General features: G+C 33.6%; 2 pseudogenes; one reads left to right on the top strand and one right to left on the bottom strand.

Annotated features, from left to right (window-relative positions):
* The first annotated feature begins 2,311 nt into the window (after window positions 1-2,311).
* On the top strand, window positions 2,312-4,930 carry LOC121809243 (annotated as a pseudogene).
* Window positions 4,931-9,004: 4,074 nt separating this feature from the next.
* On the bottom strand, window positions 9,005-10,408 carry LOC121809244 (annotated as a pseudogene).
* Between the last annotated feature and the right edge of the window lie 3,311 nt (window positions 10,409-13,719).

Genomic DNA, 13,719 nt, shown 5'->3' with positions numbered 1-13,719 from the left:
TATTGTCCTTAATTAAAAGAGAGAATAAAAATAAAAATGTAGTGTGTAATCCATAAATAATATAATGACTCTTAAGAGATTGGATAAGAAACAAAGTTGTTGATAGCCATATGTGATTCTTAAGTTTCGTTAAAACAGCCCCTTCAATTGTGATTGACATACTATTAAAATATAACCCTGGTTTTATTTTTCCCCCACCATTTTATCAGCCAGAATATTAATTTGTTACTAAAATTTCCAAATCCACAACAGAATTATGAGTAAATAAGTTATCAATGGACTCGTCACTTTTCCATTAGTTAGTTTTAACACTCTTACAATTAAAAAGTGTGTTACTCAAGGTACTTTTATGGGTTATAAAAGTGTTTTTTGCTTTAAAATGATACTCCGTAGCATTTTTCCAGAAAATAAGTTAGCTTGACAGGTTTTTAAAACCATCAACTCGTCCCTTTCAAAATGATATTTAACAATATAATATAGCATTATTTTGTATATTCAAATCTTAATTGTATTTTTTTTCAAATTATCCAATTAAATTGATAACTATGCAAGTTTTGGTAGACATTTAAAGCAGTGTATAAACATGTAGCATCAAAATTTGAATATTATGTAAAACGGTTATAATCCTCTAACATAAACCTACTTAAAATATTTATTAGGGTGCATTAGTCAAAATATAATACTCCCTCCATCTCAACTAAGTTGGGTCGTATTCCTTTTTGGGATGTCTCAATTAAGTTGAGTTATTTCTCTTTTGACAAAAAACAAAACATCTAATCACTCTTACTTTATTCTATCACCTATTTTACTCTCTTTATCTTTCATACTTTATTCATCTCTCCTACTTTCCAACATAATTTCTTAATTTTCATGCCTAAAATTTTTGACTAACTTAGTTGGTAGAAAGGAAGTACTTAATAATTATAAAAAAAAACGTAAAGGCATTATCGCTCAAAATCACTAACCTATTACAGTATAATCAAATTTTCTACATAAAATGTTATCGGTTTGGTTCATCTTGAAATTATTACTTTCCATAAAATTATTAAAGAAATAGCAGTTCAAATTAATTTTATGGGACCAATTCCTTTGTTCTTTAATGAAAATAGACCATTTTAATTTAGTCGAAAAAGACACCTTTGTTAAATAGCTCGTGAGTACCACTAACTTGTTTATAAAAATCTGTATTGAAGACAAATTGTACGTGTGCTAGTTATGATTCCTCTTTTTGACAACGTGAGATCAATGCAAATCTCGATCATTTTATCTCTCGGTTCAAAATTCGAATTTTGACCTTTCTATATATCGATCTCGTCAATTCACGAAGTGATTTACTGTAGATTTTTAACTGGGTCAAAAATTCTACATAATTAGTTTTATAAATTATTTCTTATTGGTTTTATAGTTGATATCTTTTAACCAATATAATCTCCTTTTAATTGCATAAAAATAAGCCTTTTGAACTTTAAAAACATTTTCACTATAATATTAACTATCTTTATATTTTATTGTGTGAAATACAAGCTATAAAAATGCTAACGATAAAAAATAAAAGCAAATTCTATCATATAAGTTGTTGATTAAAACTTTTGAAAAAATAATTCTCCAAATACAGTGTTATTAGTGGAAAATGAGTCTCGCCTTATTAAAGAAAAAATGTTTCCAAAATTAAAAAGTGCATATTTATGTGGGATGGACTAAAAAAATTGTACATTCTTGCGGGTTCGAAGGGAGTAATATACTATGTAGATATATAATATTTAATTTCATAATATTTTTAGTACTTCATCGGTATAAAAACAAATATTTATTACTTAATAGTTGTACAATTTATAAGTATTTTAATATGAAAAATAAAAGAAATAAAAATAAAAGAAAAAGGGGAATGTATTAAGTAGTACTCCCTCCGTTCCATAGTAATAGAGTCATTTTGTCATTTTGGTACGTTCCATAATAATAGAGTAATTTATCTTTTTAGTAAAAGTTAACACATTTCTCCACACCTACTTTACTCTATCTTACTTTATTCTCTTTTCATCTCTCTACCTTTTTAATTTTCCACTTTATTCTCCCTTTACTTAACTCACATAACACAATTTTCTTACTCCTTTAATGTGAATTGCCTTTGATATTGACCGGACACCAAACAGTACTACGTCCTCTGGCAACAAATACTTCAAACCTCACCATTCCCTACCGCCAAATTACAAACAATATTTTAATAAATCACTTGATTTATGAAGCCCAATAATACTACTATTATCATGAATCATGCAATTCCTGTAGCCCAATCAACCTGTTGGTAAAGTTCAAGCAATAATGAAGTAATCATGCACTCTTTCTTCCCAAAGGATATATCTTACTTAAACTCTTGATTATATGAAACTTCCAATTTCAAGCATATATATCAATCTACCCCCATCAAATCAAATAATGTTTCTCCTCCTATAAATAGAGCTAGCAAAAGACAATTATTTCACATTATCACATGAAAAAAGTATTATCAACTCCTTCCACAAAAATGGCATTCCTTAATGGCTTAGAGTCTACACAAGATCTCCTCGACGCCCAAGCTCATGTCTGGAGCCACACTTTCAACTACATAAACTCGATGTCCCTAAAATGTGCGGTTCAATTAGGCATACCCGACGCCATCCACAAACACGGCGCCCCTATGACGCTTTCCCAACTAGCCGATGCCCTCTCCATCAACAACACCAAATCCAACGGCCTTTTTCGTCTAATGCGGATTCTAGTCCATTCCAAGTTCTTTGACAAGGTCAAGGCCTTGTCTGAGGACGAGGACAAGGAAGAGGAAGAGGCTTATTGTCTCACACTTGCTTCTCGTTTCCTTGTGAAAGACGAGCCCTTGAGCATGGCGACTTTTGTAGTCGCCATGATCGACCCCACCTTCGTCGATCCATTCCATCATGTGAGTGAATGGTTTGGCGACGATAACCCCTCTCCATTTTTCACTAAAATGGGAGAAATGTTTGGGAGTATGCTCGGGTCGAGCAAAGCTTCAATCAACTGTTTAACGAGGCAATGGCGACTGATGCAAGACTTGTGACTAGCATACTTGTTCAAGAATGCAAGCAAGTTTTCGAAGGGCTGGAAATGATGGTGGACGTCGGAGGTGGCACGGGTATCGTGGCGAGAGGCGTGGGGGCCGCCTTCCCGGGCTTGAAATGTGTTGTGCTGGATCTACCACATGTTGTTGCTGGCTTGGAAGGGTCTGACAAGTTGAGCTTTGTTGGTGGGGACATGTTTCAGTTCATTCCGAATGCAGATGCAGTTTTTCTCAAGGTATGGGATCTCATTTTATTTGGGATTAATGGTAATTTTTTTGTTTTTGAACTTCACAAATGCAACATAATTTACTCCTATTTATTTATTGTGCAAATAAATCAAGTTTCTACCTATGTCCATTAATAATCGTCTCACTTTGCCATTTTCATCCACCAACTAATAAATATTTCATTTGCTTTTTTAATACTTTTGATAATAGATCTCACATTTTACTAACTTTATTTCACTCGCATTTTTTTATAAAACTATTTCGATTATAAAAGCAGGATCTGCTTTCCTCTATCTTTTTTCCATTAACTTTTTATTACATTTCTTAAATCAAATTGAGCCTGATATTTGAGTTTTATTTTGTGAAAGTTGATAAATAATGGTGTTAACTAGGGATGTCAATCGGGCCGGCCCGTCGGGTTTCGAGCCAACCCTACTCGGGTTGCGGGTCAATCGGGTGCGGGCTAATCGGGTTGTGATTTCTTTCGGGTTATAAAAGCTCAGCCCTAACCCTAAAAGCTCGGGTGTCGGGCTAGCCCAGCGGGTTAATCGGGTTGCTACCGATAATATTAACATGCGATCAATCCAATAAATAATGATTAAAATTACTAATATTCATACAATGTAAAATATTTAATTATGATATATTTGAGATATATGCTTAAACTCAATCATAAACATGATCAAATACTAATATTTGAGATATTTCGTAGAATTTTAATGCGTGTTTTAGAAATTTAAATATTTTTTTTGTGAATTTGAAGTTTTTAATTTATTTATCAATTATTATATTAATAAAAATTCAATATATAATTTGTATATTTAATATAAAATTGAAAGTTATTTTTTAGTTAAAATTAATCAATGAAATGTCGAATTAGGAGTAAAAAAATAGAATAACAGAAATTTTATCGGGTTTTCGGGCCAGCCCGTCGGGTTTTCGGGTCTGGCCCTAATGGGTTGCGGGTTAATCGGGTACGGGCTAATCGGGTTTTGATTTTATCGGGCTAGAAATTTCCAACACTAACCCTATAAATTTGGCGGGCTATTCGGGTCAGCCCACGGGTTACGGGTTACATTGACATCCCTAGTGTTATTTAATTTCATCTTCCTTCTTCCAAATTTGTACAAAGAAACACGAAACCAGATCGGAAACCTAGATTTCAGTATCAAATAGCTATATATTAAGTAATTGGTGGTTGATTGGCAGTGGATTTTGCATGACTGGAATGACGAAGAATGTGTTAGAATACTAAAGAAATGTAAAGAAGCCATAGCGGGGAGTAAGAAGAATGGAAAGAAGGTGATTATTGTGGATATAATTGTGGGTGATAAAGGAGAAGATGATAAAACAACTGAATCAAAGCTCCTTTTTGATGGTATGATGATGGCTGAGGTTACAGGGAAAGAAAGAAGTGAGAAAGAGTGGGCCAACCTCTTCTATACTTCTGGATTCCAAAAATATAATATCACTCCCTTAGGATTAAGGTCTGTTATAGAGGTTTTTCCTTAGTTATTGTGTTCCTGTTTCTTCTACTACTATATGCACCATGCCCTATTTAAATTCTTCATATTTTTGAATTCATATAATATATATATATATATATTCATTTCTTTTTCCTATATTTTCTCCTATTTTCTTCTTCACCTCTGCCGTTGATTTCCTACTTCCTATGGCCTAAATTGGTGGTTTTAATCATTAAATTTAATTATATGCATGCTATTGACGATAATACCCTCGAGTTGACATAATTTACTTGCAGTTGACATTTCGAAAATGTTGTAGATGAGTGGCTGAAAATGCATCTCAACTCTCAATTAAGCTAAAAAATTTCAACCTTACAGGATGATTCTGATGTGTAAATCGTTTAAAGTGTATGTATGTAATCAATTTGCTTCGTTGGTTGATGGCCGGGCAGCTATTATAGTGTAATAATGCAGATTTTCAGTTGAATAATCCACACCGACTAATAATGCAGATCATCACAATCATCCAATTCAAGGATCCAAGGGTTGTGATTAAAAAGAAGCTTGGACTGAAAAACTGCGAAGAACCTTAACACACCCCTATATATATATATATGTATGTATATGATGTGTAAGGGTTGTGATCAATTGAGATTTTTTAGCCTAATTGAGGATTGAGATGCATTATCAGCCACTCATTTTTATTAAATGAGTGGTCCAGAATTTGCCACATGGAAAATATTTAAATTCTGTTATAGAGGTTTTTCCTTAGTTATTGTGTTCCCGTTTCTTCTACTACTATATGCACCATGCCCTATTTAAATTCTTCATATTTTTGAATTCATATAATATATATATATATATATATATATATATATATATATATATATATATAGGGAGATGATCAAAATAAGTATGTGTTTAAATCCAGAAATGCAGACCAAATCTCAGCCCTAGGATTAGATGATCTAATGGTCAATAATTAACCAAAAACACGGAATGTCATAATTAAGCAATTTTAGGTCATATTATAATATTTAGATTTAATGTCATACTAAGATCGTTTTAGGTCATGCTTTGTTAGCATGACCTACAAATTACCTAATTATGACCTAAAAGTGCCCTAATTATGATATTGTTCTGCGTTTCTGTATTTAAATCCAGTTTTGCATAGATCAAAACCCTATATATATATATATAACATCATCTAGCATAATATAATGATCTGAAGTTCATTATAAGTTTGTTATTAGTTCATTATAATGAACTCCAGGTTGGCTTATAATGATGTTGTTCGGCGTTTAAGGTTTAAGACTGGTTTGGTATTGATCACAGTCCTATATATATATATATATATATATATATATATATATGGGGTTAGAGTTGTGATCAATGTCGAACCAATTTTAAATACCGAACTAGAGACCAAATCTGGGCCATTAGATCTGGTTTATTTGATGTGATGTGCTGCTGTGTAAATTTTTCGGTCTTCATTACAAGCTCATTTTACTTCATTGTATAAGTTTATTACTTCATTCCGTACGTAATACCTTGAAACTACAACATGTTTTTACTTTCTTCCAGTAGGTTTTGAAATGATTCAACATATGTTTCATTTGAATTTATTGACCTGAGTTTTTACTTTATTTACATTAAAAAATGCCATTTATTCAAGTGCGTTTATTACTTCATTCAGAAACGTTATTACTTCATTGGATAAGATTTTTACTTCATTCCAGTAGGACTTCAAATGCTTCTACACATACTTCATTCCAATAATTTATTACATCATTCCATGTGTTTATTATACCATATCATCGTTGTGGCGATGGTGATAGATATTGTAGAGGGAAAGAACGGCATGCGACGGCGAAATCGCATTTACGTACTGGAATGAAGTAATAATCCTACTGGAATGAATTAAAAACCTACTGGAATGAAGTTAAATCTTCGTAACATGTTAGTATGACTTATTTACCTTCGGATGAATTAAAATAGGCTCGTGATGAAGGCGAAAATAATTGATAAATTTGTGTCTCTCATCCATAAAAAACTAGATCTAAAAACCCTAATTTGGTATGGTTCGGTGGTTCGGTCTTTAAGAGTGGATTTGTGAATAATAGGACTATATGGGGATATATTCATTTCCTTTTTGTACCTTTTGTTTTATTGTTCTTTTTAATCTCAGCCCCACGATTTTGTCATCCGACGGTTAGATTGATGCCACGTGTCATTTAATAATGCAGATTTTTAGTTGAATAATGCACACCGACTAATAATGCACCATTATAGTGTAATAATGCAGATTTTCAGTTGAATAATGCACACCGACTAATAATGCAGATCATCACAACCATCCAATTCAAGGATCCAAGAGTTGTGATTAAAAAGAAGCTTGGACTGAAAAGCTGCGAAGAACCTTAACACACCCCTATATATAAATGTATATGATGTGTAAGGGTTGTGATCAATTGAGATTTTTTAGCCTAATTGAGGATTGAGATGCATTATCAGCCACTCATTTTTATTAAATGAGTGGTCCAGAATTTGCCACATGGAAAATATTTTTAGATTAATTAATTATGAAAGGGCAGAATGATAATTTCATAGTACATTTTATTTAATAAATACTTTTTTTTAAGTCTATTTTTTTTAAAAAATTTTTGTCATCTACATATACAATTCATGTCAACTACACACATGTAATGTCAACTACATATATAATTCATGTCAACTACACACATATACTGTCAATTATGTGTACAATCCATGTCAACTACATATACAATCCATGTCAACTACACACATATAATGTCAACATGTATACAATTCATGTCAACTATACACATATAATGTCAACTATAAGTTGTTGACATTTGATGTGCAGGCTATTGACATTTGATATGCATGCTATTGACGATAATACCCCCGAGTTGACATAATCTACTTGCAGGTGACATTTCTAAAATGTTGTGGATGAGTAGCTGAAAATGAATCTCAATTCTCAATTAAGCTAAAAAATCTCAGCCTAACATGACGATCCTGATGTGTAAATCGTTGAAAGTGTATGTATGTAACCAGTTTGTTTCGTTGGTTGAGGGCAGGGCAGCTATTGCTACAAATAAAGCACCACAAAAATACACGTGTATCACCACATAATTAAATTGTCATACAAAATTCTTATTAGTGTTTAAATGTATCACCACAAATGATAGATCATTTTGATAGAAGAAAATATATTAAAAAATAACCTGTATACAGACAAATACACTTAACTCGAATTCTCCTTGTAATACAAAATGATCACGTGTCCTTGTTAATTAGTACAATTTACAATTGAAAGGTCTGACATTGCAACATAAACTAAAGAAAGGTCTGACATTGCTACATAAAGTAACGAAATATTAGATTAATAAAATATTACTCCCTCCGTCCCATGAAAATATGCAATATTCCATTTTTAGTTCGTCCCATAAGAATATGCACCGTCTAATTTTGGAAACTTTTTTTCTCTAATGAGATGAGACTCATTCTCCACTAACAATACTTTATTTACTCTTTCTCTCTAACATCCTCTTACTTTATTAATTTTGTATTAAAACTCGTGTTGAACCCAAAGTGTATATTCTTTGGGGACGGAGGGGGAGTATAATTTATAGAATATTTTACCAAGCAACGCTACACGGTCTCTCTGAAAATGAAATAAATATATGAAATATAAAGATATGAGATTAATCTGTATTTGTAACTTCCATTTATTTACTTTCAAATCTTTTTCTTTAATCTGTATTTGTAACTTCCATTTATTTACTTTCAAATCTTTTTCTTAATTCATACTATAAATTATAATCACTTAATTAACATACGAAATGCATCTATCTTAATTTTCCCCAAATAAATTCTATCAATATCCTATACTCGATGAACAAAAAAAAAGCAAGTGTATTTTTTAAATATTGGCAGTTGGCCAACACCAACTCAAGAAGCACTCACCAGCCAGCGGCCAGCCGCTAAATCCAACATAATGTGACCACCGTTGCAGAATATATACTCTCATGAATTGTCCCTTGTTAAATTTATTAAATATAGGAGTATAAAAGTTAATTGAATAAAAATAAAAAATTATTTCCATTTTAGACATCACTGTCAGTAATATTCCACCAATCTACATAAGCATCACCACAAAGTTTTATTAAGAAGGACACATCACCACAATTTAAAATTGAAAGGCACGTTAACATGTCCAAACGGCAATCCCCACAATTTAAAATTAAAAGGCACAATAACATGTATCCAGACACAACATGGACCAGTTCAATGGAATACAGAAATAAAAAATTAACAGTAATAATTAATCATAACAGAAATACCTCGATTACAGACCTCAACCCTAAGATAGGAGTGATCTTGTAATTTGGGAAGCCAGCTGCATGAAAGAGCTTAGCCCACTCTTTCTCACTTCTCTCTTTTCCAGTAGTCACAGTCATCATCAACATATCCATACACAGCTGTGTTTCAATGCCCTCATCTTCTTGTTTCTGACAATCCACTACCATTTCCACTATAATCACTTTTCCACCTTTCTTCTTGCTTGAAATTATTGCTTCTTTGCATCTTTCCAAAATCTTAATACAATCTTCATCGCTCCAGTCATGGAATATCCACTGTTAATTAGTACTACAAGGGTTAATTTTAAAAATTGCAATTAAGATTTACTAAAAGATACACATATATATATATATATATATATATATATATATATATATATATATACTATATTGAAATAACATACTTTGAAGAAAAGTGCATCAGCTGGTGGAATGAACTCAAACATGTCTGCACTAACAAAGCTCAGATTCTCAGATCCCTCAAGCCCGGCAACCACGTGGGGGAGCTCGAGCACCACGCATTTCAAGCCGGGAAAGGTGTCTGCAACGACCTTTGCCACAGTGCCAGTGCCACCACCCACATCCACCAAAGTTGTCAAACCCTCAAAAACATGCTTGCATTTATCCACAAGTATGCTTCCCACAAACCTCGCATCACTCGCCATTCCTTCATTGAACACTTGATTAAAAACACTATCGTTTCCTATAAATTCAAATAAACACCTCCCATTTCTGGTAGAGAATGGAGATGTGCATTCATCTTTAAACCATTCGGTCACTTGATGGAACGGATCCGCTAAGATGGGATCAATCATGGCGAGCGCGAAAGGGGCGAAGCTCAAGGGCTCTTCTCTCAGCAAGAGACGCGAAGCACTTGTGAGTGAATAGGCCACTTCCTCGTCCTCGTCCTCGTCCTCGCCCCCGTCTTTAGAGATGCTAACCTTGTCGAAGATCTTGGAATGGACAAGAATTCGCATAAGGCGAAAGAGGGCGGGGGATTTGGCTTTATGGAGAGGGCGTTGGCCAATTCACAAAGTGTGATAGGCTTGTTGTGTTTGTGGATGACATCGGGTATGCCTAACTGAATCGCGGATTTAAGGGACATTGAGCTTATGTAGCTGAATATGAGATTCCAAACATGAGATTGAGCATCCAGAAGCTCTTGGCTGGGATCTACAGCATTAGGCAACACCATTTTTTTGGGTGCTAGTGTTCTTGATGTGTAAACTGTGCCTTCACTTATAGCAATAATTTCTATTAGTATATAGTTGCACTTCGTATAATTTAATCAAGGAAATACTATTGTTTTTATCATTAGTGACTTTGAAACGTAAATTGGATATTCGCAAGTAGGGCCGTGATATAATATTTCCAAAGGGGAAATATCGTGGAAGCTAAGTTGCTAAGCAATCACAATAATTCCAATCAGTGTTTTAAAAATCGGACCGGACCGGTCGGTTTGACCGCAAACCGCCAGACAGTCCGGTCCGGTTCACCTCTAAAAACCACTAGCACATTGAATCGCCGTGAACCGGTGGAACCGACCGGTCCGACCGTGCACCGGAAACAGATTTTTCACTTTTTCAAAATATTTTTTAAAAATTTGTTGTTGCTACACATGACCTCATCTCTAAATACCAACTTCTTTACCACTCCACCACATGGTCATTTTGAAATATTATGAACATTAATTATCCTTATACATTAAATCTGAAATTCTTTTTCCACCGAAACTAATAATTTATTTTAATTTTGTATTCTTTTAAGATAATTCATTTTAATTTTATATTCTTTTAAGAAATTGTTAATTATAATATATTTCTTATATTTTAATTATATTTTTACAATCACTAATATTTTACAATATAGGAGTTTATAATTATACATAGAGTTTAATACTAGTTTTTAATATTGTGTATTACTCCCTCCGTCCCGGGCTACTCGCTCATTTCCTTTTCGGCTCGGAGATTAAGGAATGAGTGTATAGAAAAGTCAAAAATGACGGCTTAGGTGAAATTTTTTACTAAAAATTGAAAGAGTGCAAGTAACTTGGGACGCCCAAAAAGGAAATAAGTGCGAGTAGTGCGGGACGGAGGGAGTATAATTTATTATTGTATTCAAACTTAACGTCATTAAATATTCTAATATACTAGTACAAGACTTGTTTTCTATAATAATACTATTAAATGTCTAATACTATATTATTTATTGATAAAACATATAATTAAATTTTATTATTTACTACTAAATAAATATATATATATGTATAAACAGTGTTTCGGTTCAACTAATGGTTCGACCAGTGAACCGGTTGAACCAGTGAACCAATAACGACTCTGATTCGCTTGCCGGTCCGGTTTTTAAAACATTGGTTCCAATAGCTCTGATTTGGTCAAAGATGAACTACATGTCTACAACTGATATCTCATGATCTCATCTAGACGTCACCACGGTTCGTGAACCGCCGGTTCACGGTTCGGAACCGGCGGTTCCGGTTCAAGAATTGGTGGAACCTGAACCGGCTCGGCCAAGACCTCACGGTTCCGGTTCATGAACCGTGAACCGGCGGTTCACTTGAACCGGCTGAACCGTCGGTAGTTATCCTGTTCCGGGCCGGTTCGGCGGTTTATCCGATTTTTTTTTTACATTGTAAATTGTAATTCAAGTTAAAAATTTAAAAAAACTTGCGTAAATAAAATTAGAATGAAGCGATGTACAAATGTAATTTTATTGATACAAATTACAACTTTAAAATTACAAGTTAAAATTTACGAATTACAACATAAAAATTAGAAATTACAACTTCAAAATTATAAATTACAAAAGACTTAAAGTCTTCATTACAATTTACAAAATTACATATTTGAAATAAAGGGGAGAATTATACGACTAAGTAAAAATACTAACATAAAAGTAAAACACATAGTCCATAGACACATATTTAATATAAATGAAATTAATACTAACATATAGAGAAATTTAATATAAATGAAATTAATACTAACATAATTGTAAACTTATAACATATAACATATTAAAACTTATAACATATTAAAACTTACTAACATATTAAAACTTAAAACATATTAAAACTTACTAACATATTAATACTTAAAACATATTAAAACTTACTAACATCTTAAAACTTACTAACATATTAAAACTTATAACATATAACATATAACATAAAACATATTAAAACTTAGAAGTTTAGAACTTACTTGTACTCGAAGAGCGGCTCGCCTTCCCACCTCCTCCGCAACTTGTGCTCTAGTAGGGGCACGACGACGACGAGAGTCCCTTTGATCTTGGGCAATTCCCTTGCCCCAATCACCACCACGACGAGATGAAGACATGATATTATGGAAATTGGAAGTAGAGAATAGAGAGTAGTGTTTATGTGAATATGATAACGTGAACAAGAACAACGTGAGTAAATTATGAGCGCAAATAACGTAAACAACTTGAGAGAATGAGGATGGAGAATAGAGAAATTGAGATTGAGAGAGAAATTCTTATTAACACAAGAATGGGGTAAGTAGAAATGAAGAGGAGGAAGGTATTTATAGGGGAAAATTGTGATTAAGAAAAATAAAAAAAAAATCAAATTTTCAAAAATCACGGCGAAACCGTCGGTTTACCGCCGGAACCGCCGGTTTTGAGGACCGTTTGAAATTTCAAATTTTGAAAAATGCAGCGGGAAACCGGCAGTTTTGTCGCCAGAACCGCCGGTTTTCGGTGGAACCGCCGGTTTTATCGGTGGAACCGGCGGTTTCCGTCCACGGTTTTAGTCAAAACCGGCGGCCGCGGGAGTGGTTTCTGAAAAGGCTAGGGAGTAGGCCTGAAATTGTGTCAGAAACCGCCGAACCGGCGGTTCCGAACCGCCGGTTACGGTTCGCCAAAAATTGGAACCTGAACCGGCCCGTCGGAACCGGAGGTTCCGGTGCCGGTTCGAACCGCCGACGACGGTTCCGGTTCCGGTTCGGAACCGCCGGTGACGGTTCCGGGCCGGTTCAGCCCGGCCGGTTCGGTTTGGTGATGTCTAATCAATCTACCCAATCAATTATACTTGTACTATTGTTTATTACTATTATATTAATAATTTTTACATAGTTGACGTCAGACGAGCGGCCTTGAATGCATGCGAAATTTAATAATTGTGCTACGAAACTCAGACCAGAAGTATTTTTTTCAATACTTGATATTTTAAATAGGTAAATGAAATAGGGGGTGGATCCCCTGCGGTGCCCAGCACTGCTGTGCACACTCACAAAACAATTTTTTAATAATAAAAAAAAATTATTTTTTTATTATCCCCTGTGTGCACAGCACAGCAGGGGATCCAAATCCATGAAATAAAGATAAAAAATTAGACCCAAAAAAAAATAGAAGAGATGAGTTATGTTTGTTGGCAAAGAACTAAATGACTCAAATATAATACAGCTTCCTTAAAAAAGAAATACAGACTCAACCATAATAGAAAAAAGGAAGTACTATAATTTTTCAGATTGCATCCAAGAAGTTTAACAATTGTATTGCTATCTAAGCTACACATTACAAAATAATC

The sequence above is a fragment of the Salvia splendens genome, chromosome 6 (genome assembly GCF_004379255.2).
Source record: "Salvia splendens isolate huo1 chromosome 6, SspV2, whole genome shotgun sequence".
In the NCBI taxonomy this organism is placed as follows: Eukaryota; Viridiplantae; Streptophyta; class Magnoliopsida; order Lamiales; family Lamiaceae; genus Salvia; species Salvia splendens.
Note: the sequence above shows the minus strand (reverse complement) of the source record. Positions and strands in the feature narration are given on the sequence as shown.